Here is a 13,931-nt window from a genome sequence, read left to right on the forward strand (position 1 = left end):
AACTTTCCATTTCTACATGTTCATTTTTAGAATGTAAGAATAAATCGATTTTTGTATTTATTTTGTGTTCTGTGTATTACAAGGTTTAATTACTTATTTTATCTGATTTTCTTACATATATATTTTCATTATTGATTTTTGTTATCTATAAAACTTGCCAAATATTCTATTAGTTCAAATACTATTTGAGCAAATTACAGGAATTAGATATGTAACAGTGTGATCATGTGCAAATATTAACATTTTCCCTTTGCTGTTTTACTATTTTCTTTTCCTAATTTTAAACCAATTTTAATATTTCTCCTGTCTAACAAAGATAGGCATGCACTTTAATAGCTGCTGAACTATTTAAAAAAATTATTATTGCAAGAAAAGCATCTATCTTTTGATCCATATTATTTTTTCTTTTTCTTTCTTTCTTTTATTTATTTATTTTTATTTTTTTGGATACTGGAGATTGAACTCAGGGTCACTCAACCCCTGAGCCACATCCCCAGCACTATTTTGTATTTCATTTAGACACAGGGCTTTACTGATTTGCTTAGCACCTCGCTGTTGCAGGGGCTGGCTTTGAATTCATGAGACTCCTGCCTCAGCCTCCTGAACCACTGGGATTACAGGTGTGTGCCACTGTAATCCTTATTTAAAAATTAAGTTTAACATGTAATACTTGTTTGGGTCTTATTGATGATATTTTACAGAGAATTTCTATACATTGTGAAAATTTTGTTAATAAATTCATTTTTTCTAGTTTTGCTAAAAAGTTTTGCTTTAAAATTTTGTACTTTAGCTGGGTGCTGTAGCATACGCATGTAATCACAGTGGATTGGGATGCTGAGGCAGGAGAATCACAAATTCAAAGCCAGCCTCAATGATTTAGTGAGACCCTATTTTTAAATAAAAAAATAAAAAGTCTGGGGGATTAGCTCAGTGCTCAAGTGCTACTGGGTCTAATCCCCAGTACAAAAAAAAATAAAAAATTTTAAAAAAGTATTTTATAGAATGTAATGTCTGAACCTGTAGGTGATCATATTTTCTCATCTTTAAAATGTTATTCTAGTTTTTTCTGGCCCTAGACTAAGATTTCATATCTGAAATAACCTTAATTTTTCATGGTATATTATCTTTTTATAATTTTCCACATTTTCTAATGCTTTGTTTGGTATACCATCACTTATTTTCAGAAGTGGATAAGAGTGTAATTTTCCATTCTTCATTAGTGATTACTTGATTTGGAAATCAAATTTTATTATAGAAAATACATTTGAGAATGTGATCTATTGTTTCCTATCCTAAACAAATTTGTATAAAATTAAACATATCAATTTATTAAATACTTATTAGAAGCACTAATAAAGGCATACAGAGAAGACATTAACATTTATACATACTTTCTACAACAATGGTTATAATTCATTGAGCTTTCAATTTCTGTTAAAGTCAATTCTGATGAATGCCATTTTTCTATAACTATAATTCTCCAACTAATTTTTGAATGCATAGTAATAAAAATATTGGTAATCCCTTTCTACAATAAAAATTATATTATGATATATCACACATACAAATGTAATATAAGACATAAATGTAGTTTAACAACTTTCTAATAAGCAGACATTTAAACACTTAAAACACACAGTGAAAATAGAATATTTTTAGTACTTCACAATTCCAATATACACTGCTTACAACCCCAAATCCAAAAGAAAAATATTAATCTGATTTTTAAAATCATTTATTTTCTATTTTTTTCTACCTTACCACCTAAATAAGAATTATCCATTCTAGTTCAGTGATGTCTGTTTTGAACTTCATATTAATGACATCATATATTTATCTCTGGCTGCTTTTGTTCAGTATTATTTTGGAGATACTCAATCTTATTTGATGATGTGGTAGTATTTAATTCATTCTCAATTTGGTATGGCTTACTTTTTAATTTGTTCTTTTTAGATGTACATGGCAATAGAGTATACTTTGACATATTAAACATAGAGTATAACCTATTAGGATCCCATTCTTCTGATTATACATGATGTGGATTTTCACTGTGCATTCATATATGAACAGAGGAAAGTTATGTCCAATATATTGTACTACCTTTCCTATTCCCATTCCCCTTCCCTTCTCTTCATTTCCCTTTGTCTAATCCAATCAATTTCTATTCTTTGCCCCCACCCTTTATTGTGTGTTAGTATGCATCTACTAGAGGGAATATTCAGCCTTTGGTTTTTTGGGGAATTGTATTATTTCACTTAGTCTTTAGTTCCATCCATTTACCAGCAAACTCCATAATTTCATTCTTCTTTATGACTGAGTAATATATACCACACTTTCTTTATCCATTCATCTGAGCATGTGGGGGAAAAGGTTCACTCATACATTGCTGATGGGACTGAAAATTGGTGCAACCTCTATGAAAAGCAATATAGAGATTCTTCACAAATCGTGGAATGTAAACATCATTTGATTCAGTTTTTCCACTCCTCGGTATATACCAAATATACACTTAAAATCAGCATACTACAGTGAAACAGTCACATCAATGTTTACAGCAGCTCAATTCTATTTGGTATTGATTACATTGTATGATTTTTATAATTTATTTATCCATTCAAATATTGATCACAAATTGAATGGTTTTTCCAGTGACTGGTAGTGTCATTTAGATTTAATAAATCATTTATTTTTAAAAATATATTCCATTTAGGAAAGTAATGCCCATTTAATATTTCACATAAATAATGTATTTATGATGTAAAATAACCTTTTTATTATTATAATGTAGTGTACTCCTTAATGCTCCCATTAACAAGACATATAAACTTTTGAAGATATTCAGAAAATTTTTCTCTTGGTAATTTCCTCTGAGAAGTGTGTGCATTAATATTATTACTTCTATTTTTGTACAGGAATTTCAACCCAATGGTGCTTTACCACTGAATTCCATCCCTGCCTTTTGTTGTTATTTTACTGCAAGCATTATTATATGTGGTATCTGAGTTCCTTTTGACATAATTATACATACAAGGAATTTTATTTCATCTCCATTCCCCCTCCTCTTCCTTTTCCTCCCTCTTCCCTCCTGCTTCTCTTTCCTCTACTTTACTGATCTTCCTTTCACACGTTTAATTATTGATTGGCACTTTTCATGCATACACTAAGGAGATAGTCCTTTTGGTACATTTATATATGTATATAACATGATTCTGTTAGATTTATTTCATACTCCTTTTCCTCTCACTTCTTTACTTTCTTCCTCCCTCTCTCTTCTTCTCTCAGTTTTTCTCCACTGATCTTCTATTTATCTTTATATCAGATCCCCTCCTCCACCGCCTTATTTTCCTTAATTTTCTTTTAGCTTTCACATAGGAGAGAAAACATTTGACTCTTGATCTTCTGAGTTTGGCTTATTTCACTTAGCACAATTATCTTCATTTCCATTCATTTACTGACAAATGCTATTATTTCATTCTTCTTTATGGCTGAGTAAAACTCAATTGTGTATGTATACCATATATTTTTGATCCATTCATCTATTCACAGGCATGTGGATTGACTCCATAATTTGTCTATTGTGAATTGGACTGCTGTGAACCTTGGAGTGACTGTATTACTGTGATTTTAGTTCTTTTGGATAAATACTGAGGAGTAGGATATCTGGGACACTTCACACTGTTTCCAAAGTGGTTGCACTAATTTGCAGTCCCAACAACAATGTATGAGTGTACCTTTTCCCCTACATCATCACCAGTATTAATTATTTGTATCCTGATAATCTACTATTCTGACTGAAGTGAGCTGAATCTTTTGCATAGTTTTAATTATTTTTTTCCGTATTGGGGATTAAACCTAGGAATGCTTTGCCACTGAGCTACAGATGTAGCTTTATTTATTTATACAGAATCTCAATAAATTGCTGAGGATGGTCTCGAACTTGCAATCCTCATGTCTCAGCCTCCTGAGTGACTGCAATTAAAGGTGTGTGCCACCACATCTGGCAGCATTAGTATTGTAACATTTGATACCTAAAACAGGCTAGAGTATAATATGGTCATCACTTAATTTTACTCAAATATAATTTTTCAAAAAATTACAAAAGTATTGCACATTTAACCTTTTACTTTGTTTTATATGTTGGTAGAATGTGAGAATTAAACATTTTACCATATTTCTTCTCTTTCAGAGTCTCCAAACAGACAATCCTTCAAATATGTTCTCCCATATTATTGACTTTTTTTCTTCTATAATCAGTTCAACATATCTAACTCTGAACAGTTTTTCTTTCTTTAGAATTCATGCTCACCTTTAAATCTCTTATCACTCCATCTCTTCTGTCATACTAAACAAGTATATAATTTAAAGAATATTGATTTTGTTGAATGATTATGCAAATGCACCTTCAAAATTAGTCCTCCAAACCTAGAATGGACATTAGCTCAGCTTTCTTGGGACAAAATGATGTCCTTCAGTTATTACCAATAGCCCTTTACTCTCCAAATATCCCATTTTGAACAATAAATCATGGGGTTATCCTGCCTAGGTCCCCTTCCAAGTAACTTGCTGAATGACCTACTATTTCACTGCTCAGGTGAAATGATTACTTTCAGTTTCCCTGGTTATATCTACACAGTTCTTGCTGTGTGAAATGTAAGAACTAATGGTTTTTATTATATTTGAATACAGTGAGAAATAATTGAGAATCTCAAGAATAATAGATTAGCAGGTCTGCTTAATTTGTATTATCCAGGTAGGAAAGTGAATTGTAGCCGAGCTGAGTAACTATTAACCAAATTCAACATAGAAGACATCATTAAAACCCTGATTCCTGATTTTGGGGTACTTGTTCTTTTTAAAAAAAATAACTATTTCTCCCATTTTTATTGCAGCGCTATTCACAATAGTCAGGATATAGAATTAACCTAAATGTCTATCAATGTATAAGTAAAGAATGGTACATACACAGCAGAACATTATTGAGTTATAAAAAAAGCATGATCCTGCCATTTGTGACAAAATTAATGGATTTGGGAGACATTATCTTATGTGAAAAAGTCAGGCAAACAAAGACAAAACTTTTATAGTCTAGATGTGTGATGTTTGCCATAAGCTCATGTGAGAGAAATTGAAGAAAGTATAGAAGTGAAGTGATTATTATAATAGTTTAACCTAATCAGGGCATCAATCCCTTAATAGGGATTAATTTGGTGGTAGCTATAGTCAGGCAGGATGTGGCTGGAGGAGATGAGTCCCTGGGGGCATACCTTTGGAGTGTATATTTTTTCCTTGTTGAACAGTGAACTCTGCTTTGCTAATTATTATGTTCTGAGTCACTTCACTCCACCACACTCTTCTGCCATGATGTTCTAACTCATTTTGAGCCACAAACAATAGAGCCAGCTTTTTTTAAGGACTAGGATTCTCAGAAACCGTGAGCCCCCAAATAAACTTTTTCTCCTCTAATCGTTCTTGTCAGGTCATTTGTTCACATTAACAAAAAAGCTGACTAAAACATAAACAGACTATCATCTCACTCATATGTGAAATGTGAAAAAGTTATATCATAGAAATGGAGAGTGGGAAGGAATAGTGGTTACCCAAAACTGGGAAAAGTAGGGAAGGGTGCTTATGAGAGGTTGTCCAATGGATACAATGTTAGTTATAAAGAGCAACTTCCAGTGTTCAATGGCCCCGTACAATGATTATAGTTAACACTAATGCTCTGTATATCTCACAATAGAAAGAAGAGTGCATAATGAATGTATTCACCATAAAGAAATGATATAAGTCTAATGTGATGGACACGTTAATAACCCTGAGTTGATCATTACCCTTTGTATACATAAATCAAAGCATCACATTGAATCTCATAGATGTGAACAATTATGTTCAAAAAATAAGATAGATTAATTACATTTTTAAAATGAAAAATGTGACCTTTTAAAATAATTGGCTGAATGAGTATGCATTGTACAGATTTGGGATAAAAGATACTTTTAATGAGCAAAGTAAAAAATAATCCTTACTCATTAAGGTTTAGCTTTATAAGTTATATTTGGTAGGACATGCAAATTTGTCATACATTTTTTTTCTAAAATATTTACATTTGATAACACAGGAGGACTGAAAAAGATTTAACTAAATCAGCCACTCTAAAAAAGGGTTGCACTGGCCCATGATCATCTCCTCAGACTTCACTTCCTTTTCATTCTTTAACTCCTTCATTCTCTCTTCAACTTGGCTCCTTCCCAGAGAATCTGCCCAAGAGGTCTTGTTTCCATACTTAGCTGGTAATAGGAGTCTGCACCCCACAAAATTACTTGATAACGTGATTCAGTAAAGTTACTTTTACATGTTTGCTAGAGCTACAGACCATACATACCAAAGATGAGAAAAGAGGAAAGGGCCGGACTATCAGACACAGCACAGGACACACACTTAAACTCCACTTTCAAATAGGTCAAAATTTTTAGTATATATATTCCAAATGTTTTGTGAAATGTACCTATATGAGAAACAATTTGTTGTTTATTGGAATTTCAAATTTAACATGATGCCCTGAATTTTTCTTTGTGAAATCTGGCAACCCCAGATGAGGTAAGTTTGTTGGAATGCTCACATTTAAACAGAAAACCATCACCCTTTAATATAAAAATCAGGAGTGCAGAGTTAGATAATTATTATTTTTCTCCCTTCTCACAGTATTCTTTTTTTCTACTCCATCTCCTCTTCCCTTTCCCCTCTATCTCTCATAAATAGTAGTAAAATGGTAGTAATAGTAGTAGTACTACTACTAATAATGTTAGTAGTGGTAGTAAAAATAGCAGTAATTAATAAATAATTGATGTAAAATAATAACAAAATTGTCTCCCTTTGTATAGCCCCTTTATTCATATCTTTAATGACTCTTATATATATAAAATTTTGTATATATATATATGTATATATACACACATACACATATATTCATATGTGTGTGTACATATATATGTAAATGTATATATGTATACACACACACATATATATACACATTTCCCAATATAGGAATGTAACAAAGGAGGAAACAATATCACAGAGATAAAATTAAATTTCTCTTATTTAGACATATTATTTTGGTGAGAAGATAACTAGGACAAGTAAAATGATGTTGAGACATAATCCAGATTAACTCAGATCCCAGAGCTTTCTCCTTACAACTGAAGTTGCACTGGAGTTGCATTTTTTAGATGAATTGTTATATTGATTTGTTCATTGAGTAAAAGGATTTTAATTAAATGTATTCACCCTGGCAAAGTATCAGGAAAAATTAATCAGTGTATATTAGGACAATTCTATATTAATGAACTAAAGTGCAAAATTGAAGCCAATGTTATAAATATTTTTAACCAGTTTTTACTTCTTGGTCTTTATAATATAGATCAAAGTATATGTAGACCTGGTATAACCATGTCATTGATCATATTTATACTCTCTTCTTATAGGAGAGTAGTAGTTTTAAATATCTGATCTTAAGTAATATTTATATAACATGGGAAATTTTAATAGATGCTTTGGAATTGTCATGTGGTGAATATGATGTTACACCTGGAGAATAGCTCTTGTCCTAACATGTTTTTTTGGATTTACCATTTTTCAATTAATATTTGTTGTAAAAAATAAGTATCTACCTGGTTCAGTTATCAATGTTTCACTAAATTTATTGTATTTTATATTACAATATATCTAAAAGGTAGAAATCATCCTTAACTTATGAAGGAATATTGACCATAGAATGTACTAGCAAATGGCTCAATGTCACTTACCTGTAGAATAGTAAAGCTAGTATCTAGCCATACTTGTATTTAACTTTGAGGCCAGTTTTAAAAGCTTTACTGAGATATAATGGATATGCAATAATCTCCACATGTTTAAAAACTAAATCTGATAAATTTTGACATATTTAAACATCCATCAAAAAATCACCATAATTAAAAATGTGCACACATCTACCAATCCCAAACATTTCCTTATACCCGTTTAATAATATATCACTCTCACTCTTCCCAGTCACCCTACTTATCCCCAGGCAACTATTGATTGTTCTGTCTTACTGAATGTTTGCATTTATTTTAGAATTTTATATAAATTAGCTATCAGTATGTCATCTTTTGTCTGTCTTCTTTTACCAAGAATATATATTTCAACATGCCTCCTTTAGTTGTGCACATCAAATGTTGTTTTTCTCATTGCTAAGCAGTATAACCGTTATATGAATATATCACATATGTTTATCCAGAATCCAAAGCTAAATATTGTGTTTTTTCCAGTATGGGGCTGTTACAAATAAAAATCTCTATGATCTGGGGAATGTAATTCTTTTAATGGCTATTGTTTTCAATTCTCTTATGAATCTCTATGAACACATAGGAGTGGAATATCTGGGCATTAGGGTGTTTAACATGTTTAAAGGAATTGCTAAGCTCTTGTATGAGTTGTTGACCCTGCTTTTCACTGCTTGCTCAACAATAGTTGGGATGACCAAACTTTCTGATTTCAAGTGTTCAAGTAGCTAAGTAGCTGAATTATAGATTTTAACTTGGAAAATCAGATGAATAACTATGTTGAGAGAGTATCATTTCATGTGTTTGTGTGGTCCAGATATCTTCTCTGATGACTCAAAATGTTTTTTGAATCTTGATCATATGCATGGGAATTTTAAATTATTTTTACTATTGTGCTTAAAGAACTCTTCATATGTTCTACATTAAAAAGGTTTATCAGACATACCATTTGCAGATGTTTTCTCCAAGCCTGGAGATTGTCTTTTTAACTTCTTTGGAGATATTTCTGAAAGTAGAATTTCTCAGTTTTGATGAAGTCACATTTTCTAAATTTTCTTATGTTTGGGGGCTTGTTTGTGCTTTTAGTACCATGTCAAAGAAATATTTGTTTCAGCAAAGTTCATAAATATTTTTGTCTGAAGTCAGGTACAATGGCAAACACCTGCAATCCCAGAAACCTGAAAGTTCTAGACAGGAAAATCACAAGGTCAAGGGAGCTTTAGCAACTTAAGCTAGACCCTATCTCAAAAAAAAAAAAAAAAAAAAAGTATACGATCAGTGGAGCATGGGTGTGACTGGGGAAATAGTCTGTGGTAAGGCACCCCTGAGTTTTGGGTTCAATCCCCAGTGCCAAACAAAAATCAAATAAACAAAACACGAGTTTTGTCTGAAACCTTCAAAATTTTAGGTTTTACATTGAAATTAGTCATATAGTATGAATTAGTTTTTTATTATTGATGTGAGAGCCTGGATCAGTAGTCCACTTTTTTTCCACAGGTGTAGCTATTTGTTCAAATATTATTTGCTAAAAAGACTCCCATCATTTATGTACTGAAAATTCTTTACACATTTCTTGAAGATAAAGTAACTATATGTATAAGTGTGTGTGTATTTCTGGGTTTTGATGTGATGCCTTGGTTTATTTGCCTGTCTTTACATGTCATATCTCCTCTGGGAGCTCCACGCAATTTTCATTTTATCCTTTCTTTCTTTCATTGGATATTTTCCTCATATGCATGAGTAGATCATCACTCAACTGATTATTTCTGATACACCATCTGAAGCTCTTTGGTTTTTTCTTTCTACATGAGAGACTCTTGCTTCAGTTACTGTGCTGAAAATTCTAGCTCCTATGATTTCCTAAAACTCTAAACTCAGGGAGTATGTGTTTAGTGATTGGGTTTCTTTTTACAGCACTACAGCTTGCAAAATTCCTCCAGCAATAAGACAAGGCAATCACAGGGCTCAGCTTATTTATTTTCCATATTTTAGAGACCATCGTTCTTCATTGTCTGAAATGGAATAGCCTGAAAGTCTTTGATTTACAAATATTTGCCCTGATTTTTAGGTGTTTTATGCAAATGTGACAAATGTGGTCTTCCATCTTGGATTTAAGTAGAAGTCTTCCTGAGATATCTTTTAAATCTTAATCTCAAAACAATGCTGGGAATCCATTTGATTTGTGTAGTATTGTCATATGAAAAGCATATACTTTTGCGTAAATATTGTTTTGTGTCTTAACCTTAAGAAAATATCTTGACATTTATTTATATATTTTTGGAAAATATCTATTTCCTGACTTGCCATACTTAAGAAAAAAATAAACAAAATAAATCTTTTCCCTGATTATACCATGTATAATATATTTATAGTCACTCTTTATAGCCACTCTGCCATGGACAAATGATTATTTCTTTTATTACTTGCCAAAATTTTAATCAATGCTATTGCCAAAAAGTGTGATACCTTAATGGAAGGGAAATGTTGTCACTACATTGATTAAAATATTTTAGAAAATGTAGTTCTATCTTCATTTTAACCTTAGTTGCTGTAATTTATGTCATACTTTCCAAGTCTGAGTCTTCAGTGCCCACAGTAAACAGTTACTTAATAAATGATTAATTACAATACAATCTCCTGTGCTTTTTCAGTGAGTGAGAAGAAAAATTGAAACAACTGTTTGTATAGTTCACATCTCCTGTGCTTTTTCAGTGAGTGAGAAGAAAAAATTGAAACAACTGTTTGTATAGTTCACATCTCCTGTGCTTTTTCAGTGAGTGAGAAGAAAAATTGAAACAACTGTTTGTATAGTTCACGTTAAAAATAAATAAGCAAAGACAATAAAACTAATATTTGGAATCCCTCTAAATACAACAAGGGCTTAAATCTTTGAGTCAATTCCCCAAACAAATCAATTCACAAATAAACTGTGGTTTCAATTATCTGGGATAATGTCCATGTTCTGTTTTCCTTATATCTGCACATGTTCAAGGGGGATAAGGAGATTAAGACAAGTATCTGAATAATTTAGAAAAGAGTTATAGGCCATGTTAGCAATCGTTAGTCTAGATTTACACATGGCATTTAGCAAGCAAATGGCCCACCACAGACTAATGTGGGAGTACAGAGCAATTACTTGGTTTTTAATAATTATGAAAATAATGTTCCTATTGTAAACTTCTCCATAGGGGAAATAGAAGTTTTTAAAGCTAATGGAGGGAAATTTCTCTATTGTTGGTAATGTAGATATACTGCCTAATTGATTCACAAATAGTTTAAAAAATGAAAATATCATTTTAAACTTTTTTGATTTTATTTACATTTACTTTCCTGAATATCTATGTTAGTTATCCATACCATGTAGTTGTGACTGACACTGAGATATGGTACCCAGAGCAGGCCTTTCAGTCTTAACTGACCCACCTGTAGATAGCTCTAGGCTATTTGCTAAAAGCACTATCATTCTTTCAGGTATTGACTTAGCTATACAAAAAGAAGGATCAGGAAAACCGATATCCAACGACAGATCATTGCATAGATTTAGACAATGGGGCCAGATATGAGATGATTTGGGTGGAAGATTTTAGCCCAAGAGCATGCTCTCTCACACTTGTTCTCTCTCTCTCTTCCTCTCTCTTTCCCTCGAGTTAGTTGAAGGTGATGTCTGCATTACAGCTGTACTTATTCCTATGTCCAATCCCACTTCCTTTTCATTCCTTCCATAGGTATTGCTCTCAAAAACATTTTAATAAGTACTTACCTCTAATCTTTATGCTGAAGTATGAATGCCAAAGTTATCCTGGAAGTGGTCCAGATAAGGAGCTCATAAGACAGTTTTAAAGATGGACAAATCCCCAACCAGCTCGGAATGAGAACACTATTACAATATATTTGCTAAAACGTTCACTGGAGCCGAATCAGCATCACATACTGGTGGAAGATGACGATACTGCATTTAGTATATCAGGTTTAAAAAATAAGAGGACAATAGTAATATAATGGTATTAGAATTGTAGGGATATCACCAAACGCTATTGACATTCTAGATAGAAAAAGCTAATGAAAAGCTACCACCCCTACAAATAAGCAATATAATCTCCCCTCAGTTAGATTTAATATTAATGAGAGTTAAGTAGGAATATAAATACTGAACTTTGGATCTTCAATATCTCTTCAAAGTCCACATGTTAAAGATGTGGTTCTCAGAGAGGTACCATTTGGAGGCGGTAGAACCCTTAAGAAATGGGACCTAAGGGGAGATCTTTAGGTCACTGCAGGTATGCCCTTCTAGAGAACTGTAGAACCTCAGTCTCTTTCTCTCATGTTTGCTTCCCAATAATGAGAATGATGGTTCTGCTTCTTTACATTTCTTTCATTAATGTTGATCCCAATACATAGCTTAATAAAAATCCTGTAAACTGAACTCTTAGAATCCACTTCTTAGAAAACAAGACATTCTCCAATGGTGTGATGGAGAGAATATCAAACTGGAGTCATACAAACTAGAGTTTTTAATATCCTAACTAACTGTACATTACTTAACATTCTTGGTTTCCACAGACACCCTTCTCTTCATATGACTTTTTTAAACACAAAGCCAAAGGTCTAGTCTATACACTGTGGTATAGAATGAATTTTTGGATTACCTCAAATTTGGATCAAAATTCCACTAGTGTTCAAATGTATTAAAAATACAATTTCATATTTGCACATATAAAACTATTAAGGATTTAATTCCTTACCCACTTCAGGAAATGCCAATAGGAAGTATTTTTAAGGTATTCATATAAAATAGCTAAACTCATGCTTTCCTTTTATGACTATAAGGTGACTTCCAAGAGGAGAAGAAACATTTATGTTTCCAGTGTTTTACACATAATCTAAAATAGAAAATTTAAAAAAAATAAGTGTAAGCATTTATAATTCAAATACTGTCACCTAAATGCATATTAAAATGAATGACTCTTAGATAGTGTTAATGAACTAAAAGTAATTGCCTTACAAAGTTGAAAGACTAGAATATTTATAAATCAATTATTGATGAGTTGCATTTTTCAAAATAAGTTGCTTCATTACCAGTTACCAGGCAAAGGCTAGCATTATCTTCTAGCTAAAGTAAATTGCTTTTCATTATTCTCAAACTATCTAGACATGCAAATAACTTGTAGTTTCAGGGTATAATCACCCTTTAAAGGATTTTCTTCATAAGTTTTTCTTTCCTTCAAACTAATAGCAGTTTGTGTCTATATCATTTCCTTGTTGACTAATAAAATGACATTAACTGTTCTTGATCAGGAGTTCTTTTTATATCTATTGTTGTTTAACTTTTCATGTATTTAGTTTCTACCTTCTGAACAAAGTTGTAATATTATTGAAGGCAAAAGCATAATTTATATTACACTGATTTTACCATACCATTTAATCATGTACACAGTAATACAATTTTTAAAATTCTCTACCTTGCTTCTACTCAAAATTGGCTATAAATGGATGAAAAAAAAAAACAATCTATGACTTCTTAAGTAAAACACATACTATATGATTCCTTAGATTTTGCATCATAAAATCAATAAATAGTAACAGTAAAAACAATTGACCCTCTTCTGCAAAAGACAGTATTTCAAATGCTAATATAGTATACTCTAACTTGTGGGATTCTTCAGTTATGCAATTGAGATTCCATATACAGATGAGAAATTAATAAGAAAATTATATGCAAATGTAGCACAGTGAACAAAATCTAGCATATTGAAACTTCCCTACACAATACAATGTAAAACTCTAAGAATACTTTAAATAATAATAAAAGTTTTTATTTAAAAGCCCCACTTAAAGAGAATGTTTGCCAAATTTGAAATTAGCTACTGAGTAAAACCTGGGTGATCCTCAAAGACAAAAACAAATAAAATAAATCCCCAAATAAATTATAGTAATAAATTAGTGCATTTGTTTAAAATGATTTAGTGTTAGAGTTAATTTTAAGTTAAAAATTTACTTCTTGTTTTTCTTAAAAAAAGAGCATTTCCTTGAGAAAAATTATTAATTTTCTATTAAAAAAAGAAAACACTGCAAAGTAAAACTGACATTCCAAAATTAAAAATAAATCTGAAT

Source organism: Callospermophilus lateralis, unplaced genomic scaffold (genome assembly GCF_048772815.1).
Source record: "Callospermophilus lateralis isolate mCalLat2 unplaced genomic scaffold, mCalLat2.hap1 Scaffold_123, whole genome shotgun sequence".
NCBI lineage: Eukaryota > Metazoa > Chordata > Mammalia > Rodentia > Sciuridae > Callospermophilus > Callospermophilus lateralis.